General features: G+C 49.4%; 1 protein-coding gene and 1 pseudogene across 1 annotated transcript in view; one reads left to right on the top strand and one right to left on the bottom strand.

The window, feature by feature from the left end:
• The window catches only part of LOC140189013 (uncharacterized), a 1003756-nt gene that overhangs the window by 271580 nt on the left and 718018 nt on the right, over positions 1-14158 (bottom strand). The window lies entirely within an intron of this gene.
• Positions 4677-4808, top strand: LOC140189365 (U2 spliceosomal RNA; annotated as a pseudogene).

Consider the following 14158-nt stretch of genomic DNA (forward strand, 5'->3'; position numbering starts at 1 on the left):
ACAGATAAATAGAGGGATAGCTCAAGCGAAGCGACCAGTTGAAAGCGGCCAGAGCGTGAGTGGGCTAGTGAAGGAGTGGAGCTTTGAGGCTTCGACGAGAAGAGGCGGAGGACAAGCTAGCTCGCAGTTAGTTTTACAATGTCCCCTGAGACGGTGATGTGCCTCTCATGTGAGATGTGGCAGTCTTGGGGAAACGCCCCTCTCCCGCAGAGTCACATCTGCCAGAAATGCATACGGCTGGGCGATCTGGAAGACCGTGTAAAGAATCTGGAGCAGCAGCTGGATGACCTTAAACTCATAAGGGGGAATGAGGCAGTCATAGATGAGAGCTACAGGGAGGTAGTCACACCTAGGATGTCGGAAGCAGGTCGTTGGGTGACAGTCAGAGGGGGGAACGCGAGGTGAGCAGACAGGTAGTGCAGAGACCCCTGTAGCCATTTTCCTGAATAATAAGTTTACTGTCCTGGATACTGTTGGCAGGGACGACCGACCAGGTGTGAGCCACGGTGGCAGGGCCTCCGGCACTGAGTCTGACACTATAGTCAGGGGAGAAGACAGGAGATTTTGTGGACGTGAGAAGGACATCCGCATGGTTTGTTGCCTCCCGGGTGCCAGGGTCCGGGATGTCTCTGAACGGGTGCACGACATCCTGGTATGAGAGGGAAAGCAACCAGAAGTCGTGATGCATGTTGGAACCAACGACATAGGCAGGAAGAGGGATGAGGTCCTGAAGTGTGAGTTTCGGGAATTACGCAGAAGGCTGAAGAACAGGACCTCAAGGGTGACGTTCTCCGGATTGCTACCAGTGCTACGTGACAGAGATGGTAAGAATTGGAGGAGATGGCAATTGAATGCGTGGCTGAGGAGTTGGTGCAGGGAGCAGGGTTTTAGATTTTTAGATCATTGGGATCTCTTCTGGGGAAGGTGGGACCTGTACAGATTGGATGGGTTGCACCTGAACTCGAGCGGGAGCAATATCCTTGCAGGTAGGTTTGCTAGCATGGTTCAGGAGGGTTTAAACTAATTTGCAAGGGGGATGGGACCCGGAGCGATAGAGCAGTAAAAGAAGTGCATGGAGTAAAGCCAGATCTAACATACAGAGAGACTTTAAGGAAAGAAAAGCAGAATAAACGGTGTTAAGGCAGTAAGGTAGAAGGGCTGAAATGTGTGTACCTCAATGCAAGAAGCATCAGGAACAAAGGTGATGAACTGAGAGCTTGGATACATACATGGAATTATGGTGTAGTGGCCATTACAGAGACTTGCCTGGCACCAGGGCAGGAATGGATTCTCAATATTCCTGGATTTCAGTGTTTTAAAAGGGATAGAGAGGGCGGAAAAAGGGGAGGAGTGGTGGCATTACTGGTCGGGGATACTATTACAACTACAGGAAGGGTGGGTAATGTAGCAAGTTCCTCTTTTGAGTCAATATGGGTGGAAGTCAAGAACAGGAAGGGGAGCAGTTACTCTACTGGGGGTATTCTATAGGCCCCCTGGTAGCCGCAGAGATACAGAGGAGCAGATTGGGATGCAGATTTTGGAAAGGTGCAAAAGTAACAGGGTTTTTATCATGGGTGACTTTAACTTCCCTAATATTGATCGGCACTTGATTAGTTCCAAGGGCTTAGATGGGGCAGAATTTGTTAATTGTGTCCAGGATGGATTCCTGTCACAGTATGTGGATAGGCCGACCGGGGGAAATGCCATACCAGATCGAGTACTAGGTAATGAACCGGGTCAGGTCATAGATCTCTCAGTGGCTGAGCATCCGGGGGACAGTGACCACCGCTCTCTGGCCTTTATAATTATCATGGAAAAGGATAGAATCAAAGAGGACAGGAACATTTTTTTTATTGGGGAAAGGCAAATTATGAGGCTATAAGGATAGAACTTGCGGGTGTGAATTGGGATGATGTTTTTGCAGGGAAATGTACTATGGACATGTGGTCGATATTTAGAGATCTCTTGCGGGAGGTAAGGGATAAATTTGTCCCGGTGAGGAAGATAAAGAATGGTAGGGTGAAGGAACCATGGGTGACAAGTGAGGTGGAAAATCTAGTCAGGAGCAAGGAGGCAGCATACATGAGGTTTAGGAAGCAAGGATCAGCTGGGTCTATTGAGGAATATAGGGAAGCAAGAAAGGAGCTTAAGAAGGGGCTGAGAAGTGCAAGAAGGGGGCATGAGAAGGCCTTGGCGAGTAGGGTAAAGGAAAACCCCAAGGCATTCTTCATATATGTGAAGAAAAAAAGGATGACAGGGCTGAAGGTAGGACCGATTAGAGATAAAGGTGGGAAGATGTGCCTGGAGACTGTGGAAGTGAGCGAGGTCCTCAGTGAATACTTCTCTTCGGTATTCACCAATGAGAGGGATCTTGATCATGGTGAGGACAATATGAGTGAGGTTGATGTTCAGGAGCATGCTGATATTAAGGGAGAGGAGGTGTTGGAGTTGTTAAAATACATTAGAACAGATAAGTCCCCGGGCCCTGACGGAATATTCCCCCGGCTGCTCCACGAGGCGAATGAACAGATTGCTGAGCCTCTGGCTAGGACCTTTATGTCCTCGCTGTCCACGGGAATAGTACCGGAGGATTGGAGGGAGGCGAATGTTGTTCCCTTGTTCAAAAAAGGTAGTAGGGATAGTCCGGGTAATTATACACCAGTGAGCCTTACGTCTGTAGTGGGAAGGCTGTTGGAAAAGATTCTTAGAGATAGGATCTATAGGCATTTAGAGAATCATGGTCTGATTAGAGACAGTCAGCATGGCTTTGTGAAGGGCAGATCGTGTCTAACAAGCCTGATAGATTTCTTTGAGGAGGTGACCAGGCATATAGATGAGGGTAGTGCAGTGGATGTGATCTATTTGGATTTTAGTCAGGCATTTGACAAGGTTCCACACGGTAGGCTTATTCAGAAAGTTAGAAGGCATGGGATCCAGGGAAGTTTCGCCAGGTGGATTCAGAATTGGCTTGCCTGCAGAAGGCAGAGGTTGGTGGTGGAGGGAGTACATTCAGATTGGAGGATTGTGAATAGTGGTGTCCCACAAGGATCTGTTCTGGGACCTCTACTTTTCCTGATTTTTATTAACGACCTGGATGTGGGGGTAGAAGGGTGGGTTGGCAAGTTTGCAGACGACACAAAGGTTGGTGGTGTTGTAGATAGTGTAGAGGATTGTCAAAGATTGCAGAGAGACATTGATAGGATGCAGAAGTGGGCTGAGAAGTGGCAGATGGAGTTCAACCCGGAGAAGTGTGAGGTGGTACACTTTGGAAGGACAAACTCCAAGGCAGAGTACAAAGTAAATGGCAGGATACTTGGTAGTGTGGAGGAGCAGAGGGATCTTGGGGTATATTTCCACAGATCCTTGAAAGTTACCTCACAGGTGGATAGGGTAGTTAAGAAAGCTTATGGGGTGTTAGCTTTCATAAGTCGAGGGATAGAGTTTAAGAGTCGCGATGTAATGATGCAGTTCTATAAAACTCTGGTTAGGCCACACTTGGAGTATTGTGTCCAGTTCTGGTCAACTCACTATAGGAAGGATGTGGAAGCATTGGAAAGGGTACAGAGGAGATTTACCAGGATGCTGCCTGGTTTAGAAAGTATGCATTATGAATTGAGATTAAGGGAGCTAGGGCTTTACTCTTTGGAGAGAAGGAGGATGAGAGGAGACATGATAGAGGTGCACAAGATAATAAGAGGAATAGACAGAGTGGATAGCCAGCGCCTCTTCCCCAGGGCACCACTGCTCAATACAAGAGGACATGGCTTTAAGATAAGGGGTGGGAAGTTCAAGGGGGATATCAGAGGAAGGTTTTTTTTTTACTCAGAGAGTGGTTGGTGCGTGGAATGCACTGCCTGAGTCAGTGGTGGAGGCAGATACACTAGTGAAGTTTAATAGACTACTAGACAGGTATATGGAGGAATCTAAGATAGGGGCTTATATGGGAGGCAGGGTTTGAGGGACGGCACAACATTGTGGGCCGAAGGGCCCGTACTGAGCCGTACTATTCTATGTTCTATGTTCTAATTGTTTCGTGTTTCCTTATTAATCCCCCCCCCCACCCCGGATCCATCCAAATTGTGCTGCTAAACCTGACATATGACGGTTTTTACTAAAAAAAACTAAATGCGATATCTCCCATTACTCTGAGCTCCTGAATATCACCAGACTTCTCTTACTCCCTCACAGGGACAGGGAAGCCCTGAAATCTGACCGACTGGACTCTCACATGCCAGGCAAGGATTTAACCAACAAATTCAGCTCTCAGACCGCTCTCTACAATTCCTGCCAATTCGGCTGCAATTCGCTTTCTGAAATTTGCATTCATCCACCTGCAGTTCCCATCATGTCCTCATCAATGACCATCTGACAACCTCCGGAATCCTGATCATTAAATCTTTCCCAATGAAACTCATCTTGCTGGGCCCTATTCCAATACCAATCTGGTATATCTCTCCCCCAGGTGCACCATCCACATACTGTTTCAGGAAATCTTCCTGAACACGCGTAAAAAGTAATGTCCAATCAAGCCTGGGACTGTAAGGGTGTCCCAGTTATGCTGGGGAGATAATTGAAACACTACAGTTACTCTGTTGTTGTTAAATCAGCCTATAATTTGCCGACCTATCTGTTCCTCTCTCCTCCGGGCTATAGGGAAGTTGACAGTGTTGACAGTCATCGCTTCTCGGCCCTTTGGCTAAGATCAAGTGTAGTATCTGTTCTTCTCAGATCGGAAGGCGGAGGAGAAGAGTTGGCGCTGACGCAGGGGTGGATCCTAATGCTGATTGGCCTCCAATCTAACACCCCATACCAGCGACGACAGCAGTGAGGAAGATGGCAGCAGCGAGCAGCGCATCGGCTCGAGGCCCGGGAACCGTGAACACTGTCAGGCTGACAGTGCGAGACGGGAACGGGGGCACCGCTTCACCCGAGAGACCTTCATCCGGAAGGTCTTGATGGAATGCTGTGGATTTACGCCCGACGAAATCTACTGCGTCCAGGGTTTCGCCGGCTTCTTCGATGTCACCTTCCGGCAGGCTGCAGGGTGGCAGAAACTGTACCAGCAGCTTCAGCTGAAGGGGACAGAGGCGCCGCTATCGCTGCTGAAAGCACAGACCCTCTTTGCGACGGCCATGCAGCAGGAACGGAAAATCACGGTTCGGATGTTCAACCCGTACGTGCCAATGGTGGACGTCCTTACATTCCTCGCTTGGTATGTGGAGAACGTAGGAACTCCAGCGGACGTGAAGGACGGACTGGGGATCTGGACCAGCAAGCGGCAGGTTAAGGTGAAGCTGAAGTTGGACTCCAACGGCGGCGTCATCCACCTCCACCCCCACCTCGGTGTTCGGCATCGGAGGGAACCGGAGGTTCATGGTAAACACAGGGCAACCCAGGGTGTGCCGAAACTGCGGCAAGGCGGGGCACATCGCAGCCCAGTGCAGGGTGGTGATGTGCAAGAACTGTAAAACCGAGGGCCACCTGACCAGAGACTGCACGCAGGCCAAGTCCTGCAACCTATGCGGACAGGCTGGCCACCTGTACAGAGCCTGCCCGCGGCGTGGGGCACCTACGCACAGGCGACCAGGGAGGCTGTTGGCACTGAAAGGGCCCAGGCAGGTTCGGACATACCCGCCAGCGCTGCAGACCAGGCACCCGACAAGACGGACAACGAAACCAGGGAGGAAGGTGCAAACACCCCAAGGCCCGCCACCCACTTTTTTGACCCTCCAGGACCAGCCAAACGACGAGCAGGAGTCCATGGAGGAGGGGAGAGCCGAGGCGGAAACCGAATGGAAGGTCATGAAACGCAAAAAGACCCAGGAGGCGGCGGCCAAACGACAGAAGGCGGAGGAACACAAGAAAAGGGCAGGGAACCACACAGCCTCTGGACCCTGTCCTCTTCAGAGGAGGAAGGAGTTGGGGGAGGCCAGCAGCCTCGGCGGAAGAAGCGGCCAGCAGAACAGGCGGAGAGGAGGAGAGAGAGTGGAGAAGGTCTGCTGGCCACCCCCCCCCCCCCCCCAAGTACAGGAGGCGGGAAGCAGCAGAGACACACAGCTCCGGGAATCCGGGAACAGAGCCACGGCCGGCACCCAGCAGCCTGAAGGGGAAGCAGCCCAGGAAGTCAACAAACACCCCGGGCCCAGAACCAGAACTGCCACACCCGGGGGAGTACTACCCGCAGTACCTGAGCCCACAGGAGGTGGAAAACTTCACAAAGGCGGTGGGCATGAAGGCTCAGGACTGTAAGGGTGAGGACGGAGAGCAGCCGAAATAAAGGACTTACAAAGATGGCAGACCTTAAATTGGCGTGCTTGAACGTGCGCAGTTTGAAGACTTCTGGGCGATGCGTCAGCGCGCTCCAGTGCTTGGACACTGTAAAGGCCGACGTGACCTTCCATCAGGAGTGCGGACTACCACACCTCCGTAACTACCGGAGGTGGTCATGGTGGTGGAAAAAAGGTTTGTCTGTGTTGTCGGGGGGCAACGATTGTCGCGCTTCCGGCCTGGGGATTCTGCTACGGGGAGGCAACTTCTCAATCACCCAAGTTAAAGAGGTGGTTGCGGAGCGCCTCCTGGTAGTAGTCGTCAAATACCGGGACACTCTGCTCCGGCTGATCAACGTGTACGCCTCCCCCGTGCGGAGTGAGCGGCGGGCCGGCTTCGAGCAGCTCCCACAGCTGCTGGTGACGTCCAGCCGGTCGTTCTGGCCGGAGACTTCAACTGCACCATTGATGCGGCTGGAGGTCCCGGCAGCGCTGACGGCAGGCTGGACAGTACCTCTGGACTCCTGAGGGAAACGGTGAAGACAGCCAAGCTACGCGACGCCTTTGGCACCCCCACAGCTGGTGCACAGCCACAAGCCACCTGGACACGATCGGACAGCTCAGTCCTCTCCCGGTTCGTGACCCCTATCCTGCCGTCCTCTACACCACTCACTTCCATACCTGCTTCTCTGGAGTGGGTCGTCCAACGCCGAGCAGTCTCCGCCTTGGTCGTCTCTCGTGTGGAGAGGTGTTTTTTTTTCTTTTATTATCGATTCCGGCTTGGCTTCCCAGTGGGACTAACCACGTCTGCTCTGCAATCACTATTAATGGCCAACGCCTTGAACGGTCAGAGACTGGCTAACGTCACCTATATCATGAAGCCCGTAAGTTTACCCGGCAACCATCAGAACAGTTAACCCTTTATGTTACTTACTCTCCTGAAGCTCCCATTGTCCTGTGCTATCCCTGGTGGTCAGACACGACCCCCACATTGACTGGTTCAGTCGCAGGATTGTACCCTGGAGCCCATTTTGTCACACCGACTGCCTCTGCCGTGCTCAGATTACGTTGTCTCCGAGCCCAGATCCCTCCGAGGAATTTCAGGACCTTAGTGCCATCCTTCCTGAATACATGGGCCTCAAAGCTGTGTAAAGCAAGTCCTGGACCATTTCCCTGCAGCCTCATCGTCCATATGATTGCGCCATTGACATCTTGCCTGGCACGTCTTCCCCAAGCGGCCGCCTCTATTCCCTGTCCGTAACTGGAACAGAAGCCATGAAGAAGTACATTCAAGAGTCTCTGGCTGCAGGCATTATCCGGCCATCTTCCTCCCCTGCTGGTGCCGGTGTTTTACTATGTTGGAAAGAAGGACGGCTCCATACGTCCATGCATTGATTACCGGAGACTGGATGACGTCACTGTTCAGAGCCGTTACCCTCTTCCGCTCATGACCTCGGCACTTGAACTACTGCAAGGAGCCTCAGTTTTCCCAAGCTTGATCTGCGTAACGCCTACCATCTTGTCAGCATCCGCGAAAGGGACAGTGGAAGACAGCCTTTAATACCACTTCAGCCCATTACGAGTATCTGGTCATGCCATTCGGTCTCACCAATGCCCCCTCCGTTTCCAAGCCCTGGTAAATGACCTTCTGACGGACACGCTGAACCAATTTATTTTTGTGTATCTCGAAGATATTTTGACTTTCTCCAAGTCCTCTACTGAACACACAGGTTATGTCCGCAGAGCTCTCCAGCGCCTTCTGGTGAACCACCTCTTTGTGAAGGCTGCGAAATGTGAGTTTCATCGCAATGGAGTCTCCTTCCTGGGGTATGTAATTTCAGGCAGTTTCATTCAGATGGACCAACAGAAGGTCAAGACGGTGGTCAAATGGCCCCAGTCCTCGACTTGTAGGGAGTTGCAACGCTTCTTGTGCGTTGATAACTTCTATCTCTGCTTCATCAGAAATTACATTACACTGGCTGCACCACTCACGGCTCTTCTCTCATCAGCTGTTCGATTTTGCTGGTCCCTTGTTGCTGAAAAAGCATTCTCTGACCTGAAGGAACTTGTCATCTCTGCCCCTATCCTGATTCAACCCGATTCCGACCGGCAGTTAATTGTGGAGCTGGATGCGTCTGACATTGGCGTAGAAGCTGTTCTCTCTCAGCGCACGGCCAAGAATGAGAACGTACACCCCTGCGATTTCTTCTCTCACCGCCTCACTCCCACGGAGCGGAATTACGATCGGAATGCTGGAGCTGCTGGCTGTGAAGCTCGCTCTGGAGGAGTGGAGGCATTAGCTGGAGGGAGCAAAGGTGTCATTCTTAGTCTGGATTGACCACAAGAATCTGGAATATATCCGTACGTCTAAGCGTCTCCATTCCCGTCAAGCTCATTGGTCCCTGTTTTTCTCAAGATTCAATTTTACTCTGTCCTTCAGCCCCGGTTCGAAGAATGGAAAACCCGATGTCCTCTCCCGAAGATTTCCCTCCTCTAAGACCCCTGTGGTAACCGGATGTCATCCTCCCTGATCACTGTCCCGTGGGCGCAGAGCAATGGGACATTGAAGTCGTGGTGCAAGCTGCTCAGCAGAGCGAGGTAGCCCCTAGTCAATGCAAGAATAACCGTGTTTATGTTCCCAGCTCTGTCCGCTCACAGATATTGCAGTGGGGTCATTCTTCCCCGTTATCCTGTTACCCTGGAACCAAGCGTACTCAGGCCTTCATCAGTCGGTGGTTCTGGTGGTCCTCCATGGAAGATGACATCCGCAAATTTGTCTCAGCCTTCCCGGTCTATGCAGAAGACAGCCACTCTACTCGGTCACCCGCCGATCTGTTACAACCCTTGTCTATCCTCAAGCGACCCTGGTCCCACATTGGTCTGGATCTTGTCACCGGTTTTCCCCCATCAGATGCGACACCACCATTCTCACAGTAGTTGATCGTTTCTCCACGTTTGTACATTTCATTTCTTTACATAACTTCCCTTCTGCCAAAGAAACAACCAGATTACTGGTACGGCATGTTTTTAAATTACGTGGTTTACCTGTCGATGTTGTGTCAGACAGGGGCTCTCAATTCACATTCACCTTCTGGAGGGCATTCTGTAATCTTCTAGATGCCTCTGTGAGCCTGTCTTCAGGATTTCACCCACAGACCGAAAGGGCCAACCAACAGACAGAGACAGTACTGAGGTGTCTGGTCTCCTAGAACCCCTCTGCGTGGAGTCAGCAGCTACCTTGGGCAGAGTACGCCATAACCTCTCATCCGTCCTCATCCACTGATCTGTCCCCTTTCGAGTGCTGCCTTGGCTACCATCCTCCACTGTTTCCTGCTCAGGAGGAGGAGGTTGGCGTTCCATCTGCCGAGGCATCCATCCGCCGTTGTCAGCGGATGTGGAGGCGCACTCGCTCTGCCCTTCTCCGTGCATCAGCTTGGATCAACCATCAAGCTGACCGCCATCGCTCTAAGGTCCCACGTTACCGCCAGAGTAAGCGTGTGTGGCTTTCAATCCGAGACCTGTCCTTCAATGTGGATTCCCGCAAGAACGCCTCCGGCTTCATCTGTCCCATTTCCATTTTAAATTCATCAGCCACGCTGCCGTCCGACTCGAGCTCCCCTCCACTCTCCGCCGCATTCATCCCACCGTCCATGTGTCCCGCATCGAGCCTTTCATGAGCCACCCACTGTGTCCCCAAAACCCCTCCCTGCTCCACAGCTCATCGATCAGTCAGAGACCTTCATGGCGTGTTAACTGCTGGACGTTGGTCGCCGGGGCCGTGGCCTCCAGTAGCTTATGGACTGGGAGGGCTCCGGTCTTGAGGAGAGATGTTGAGTCCCCGCCCGTAACATCCTGGACCCCTCTCTTATCAGGGACTTACATCGCCAGCACCCAGCCCTACCTGGCGTTAGGGGGCGGGGTGGTTCTGTCAGTGCTTCCAGTTGAACTCTCTCGTTTTGTGTGTTATTCCCCCTAGCTGTCGATCTGTGGTTTTGTATTGTCATGTGCTCCTGTCCCCGTTCCTGCTCTACTCCGGCTCCTGTATTACTGAGTACTCCGTCTCTAATCTGCCTCTCATTATTACCTGTATTGCTGTCACCTGTGCCTCATTGTGCTCCACCTCTCATCTGCCTCTCAGGTTATTGCTCAGTTTATTTCAGTCCTGTGTTTTCACCTGTTTGTTGCCAGATCGTGCCAGACAATTTTCCTGAGCCTTTCCAGCATTCGTATCTGTATGTGTGTGCACAGTGCTGCGTCTGCGATTGCATCCTGCTCCAGAGCCCTGACACAGACAGATTCGGAGAATCGGCAAAGAAATAGCAGATGGAATATAGTAGCTGGAAGTTTTTGATCATGCACTTTGGCGGAATAAATGGAAGAGTTGACTAGTTTATAAATAGTGAGAAAATACACAAATACTGATTCGCAAAGGAACTTGACACACTTGTGGATGATTCCTTAAAGGATAATTTGCCCGTTGACTATGGTGAAGAGGGCGATTGCGATGTTTACCTTCATTTCAGGGCGACTAGAATATAAAAGCAAGGATGTAATGCTGAGACTTTCGAATGCCCTCGTCAGGCCTCACTTCGAGTATTGGGAGCATCTCAGGGCGCCTTACCTTAGAAACGATGTGTTGAAACTGCAGAGGGTTGAACGGAGTTATGCAAAAAAAAAAAAAAAAAAGAGCCCATAATAAAATGATTAGTCATATACAAAAGTCTCCGGTGATTCGGGTGCTGTATTCACTGGAATTCAGCAGAATGAGGGTGATCTAACTGAAACCTATAAAATGCTTGAAAGACTTTGATAGAGTTAATGTGGAGAGGATATTTCCTGTGGTTGTAGAGTCTGTGATCAGAGGACACAGCCTCAGAATAGAGGGGTTTCCTTCTAGAATAGAGAATACGGCGAATTTCTTAAGCCAATGAGTGGTGAATCTGTTGAATTATTTGCCACAGGCAGCTGTGAAGCCAAATCTTCATGTATATTTAAGGGAGAAGTTGGTTGATCTTCATTGTGAAGGGGCTGAATGACAAGCTGAAAAGGTGGTAGATTGTGCAGGACAGGAAACTTGGATCAGCCAGGATGAAATGCGAAACAAACGAGATGGGTAAATTGATCTGCCTCTAGTAGTACATCTCAGAGTCTTATGGTCTTATGGATCAGTCCATAGGAGCACTTTTCGAGCTGTTATTACGAAAACATAACAGCAGTCGAGAAACACGCACTAAGTTATTTCAAGGCGACAGCATCACCTAAGAGCAACACGAGCCCCAGCTAATCAACTTAAATTGGAGACTGGTAAGTATACAGGAACACTTCCTGTTTTGCTGTTGCCGACCATTCTGGCAGGGACATGCTACTGTGAGGGTAGAGGCACCAGTATCATTCTACTATGATTATATTGGCGTTACCGTCCGATGCTGATATTCCGAGATAATAAAATTGAGGAAAAACGCAAGAAAACAGTGGCAAAGTTTGTAATTTTCGGATTATACAATGGATTGTTTTGTTTTATTCTTTATGTTCATACTACAGTGATAATATTTTGTCAACAGTATGATTACTGAACGAATTAGATTAAGTCATGTTCAAATGCTTCGATACCTTGTAATCAGCCTCCGTAACGGACATTTTATGTTATACCAGACAGTGAACTTTCCCTGAAGACAATAACTAAATCCATGTCGATTTCTCCACGCTGATCGATTGTACAGTGAGATAGCAATATAGCGATCGCTTGGAGCAAGTTTTATTTTGCTAACATTTAATTTGGAGGATTTATCCACACATCTTCCCCGTTGCTATAAACAGGCATTTCACTCCATTTGTCAGCTCCTCCCGGAATTTTCGCTGTGTCAGCCCATAGATACACGTGTTGGTGCAGGTGCTGAGAAAAGACAGCATAAACCCAAATTGCTGCAGGATATATGTCGGTTTGCTGAAATATCTGTCTGTGTAGTAATAGTTTTCGACTTGCCACGTCATAGAATGTACGACATAGGGCATCCAAAGTAATATAAAATTGGCTGAAAGAGCGAACAACAGAATCATTGACTGTTTTCGGTTTGCTACCTCTGGATCGTTACGATTTTCACTGCTTCTCCGAAGTACCTGGCGAACTCTATTTGTCGCTATAATCCGTTTGACGGTTGAAACATTAAAGAACATAATTAAACTAATTGGTAACAACGGCACTGTAAGGCTGTCAAATACTTCGTATGCTTTCCACAGGGGTGACGTGAAGTATTCAGTTGCGGGGATACAACGCCATCGATCCACTGCGAAGTAACAAGGAACGGCCTTGGCACAACAGGCTGTGATCACTGTAGCTACCACCATAGTCGCTGTTCTCTCGGTGCAATATCGGTTCCGCAGACTCGGACAGCAGATGGCCACGCAGCGATCGAAAGTGAAGGCAACCGTCAACCAAACGGAAATATCCCTGGTTGCGACACTCAGGACAAGTAGCACAGAGCACGACGGAGTCTCAAGCAAGAACTTAGCAAACAAATAGATAAAATTTATCCTCTCTAATGTAATAACAACGATGACCACTGTCAGATCGGCTCCCGCCATGGCCACAAGATAAAGAGTGATGCATTTGAACAGGCCACATTTCCCACGGGACAGAATCACAATCGCCGTTAAATTAACTGAAAAGAGTTATATAAAAACAATTACTACCATTTCCCGCGGAATGATCAGTGTGAATTTATTTGCGTAGTGTGAGTAATGGTTGATTGAGATATTGTCTGGAGTCAGGGTACGGTCCATTTGCGCTGACCGAGATGGGATGCGCATGGCCTGTTCTATCTGATTCTCGTTACAACGGACTGTTTAGATCTCGACAGTTTCTCATACAGAAGTTAACAATCAGGTGGAAAGCCGGAGGCTGACTGCAGAGCGCCTCCAGGCGCCTTTGTTCAGTAGTGAAGTAATGGGAGAGCACTTCCGTAAATCGACACTGATAGTGGAGACAATAAGTACATTTTCAGACGTTATTACGAGCTTACCTTTCTTTACAAACGTTTACTTAATTGGCTTCCATTTAAATGTATTTTTTTTTTTTAAATTACATGGATAAAAAGTTCCTGAATGCATTTCACTGGAAATCAGAATATATGTAGAGCCGGGGGGGGGGGGGGGAAGCCTTCTTAGACGAGCCACTCAGCCTGATTCTACACAATGATGCACAACTTAGATCTCGCTCGTTTCGGATCCTAAGTTAACCAGACGAGAGAAAGTCGGAGCCTTACAACACGACGTTCTCAGGCACGCGTTCTCAGTAGAGTAGTGAAAGTGGGCCGGATACCCAACCCTGTAGGCAGGTTACCGGGAGTTCTCCCTGATGTGAGGACGTCCTGTGGAGAATGACACAGGCAGTGAAGACATTTGTTTTAATTTCTGAATATATGAGGTTATTACCCTTCTTTAAAAGGTTTTATGCCATTGGCATCCATTTTAAATGAAACTATTTAATGATTGCATCGTCAAAATGGTAATGATTGCACTTCAATAGTAATTTAAAAAATGCGCGGACATTCAGTTCCGCATCATCATTAAATAGCTGGTTAGGTAGTTATTCATGTCCGTGTAGTGCATACAGCTGCAGCTGCTTGAAGTCTGTCTTAGGGATCTGGAGCAGCAAATGGACGACCTTTGGCTGGTACGGGAGAGTAAGGAGATAATTGACTGTAGTTAGTAGGACGTACTCACCCAGAAGTCGCTGTGTGAACCTCAGTAGAATTGGAAATGTGAATATACAGTTAGCGCTGAGCATCCATGTGGTCAATCCACTCTATATTAAGTATACAATTTTGGATATTTTGTGGCGCATGAATGCCACGGAGACTAGGCACCGATTATTGGTCCGTGGTGCAGAAAGG

The sequence above is a fragment of the Mobula birostris genome, chromosome 28, assembly GCF_030028105.1.
Source record: "Mobula birostris isolate sMobBir1 chromosome 28, sMobBir1.hap1, whole genome shotgun sequence".
Classification (NCBI taxonomy): domain Eukaryota; kingdom Metazoa; phylum Chordata; class Chondrichthyes; order Myliobatiformes; family Myliobatidae; genus Mobula; species Mobula birostris.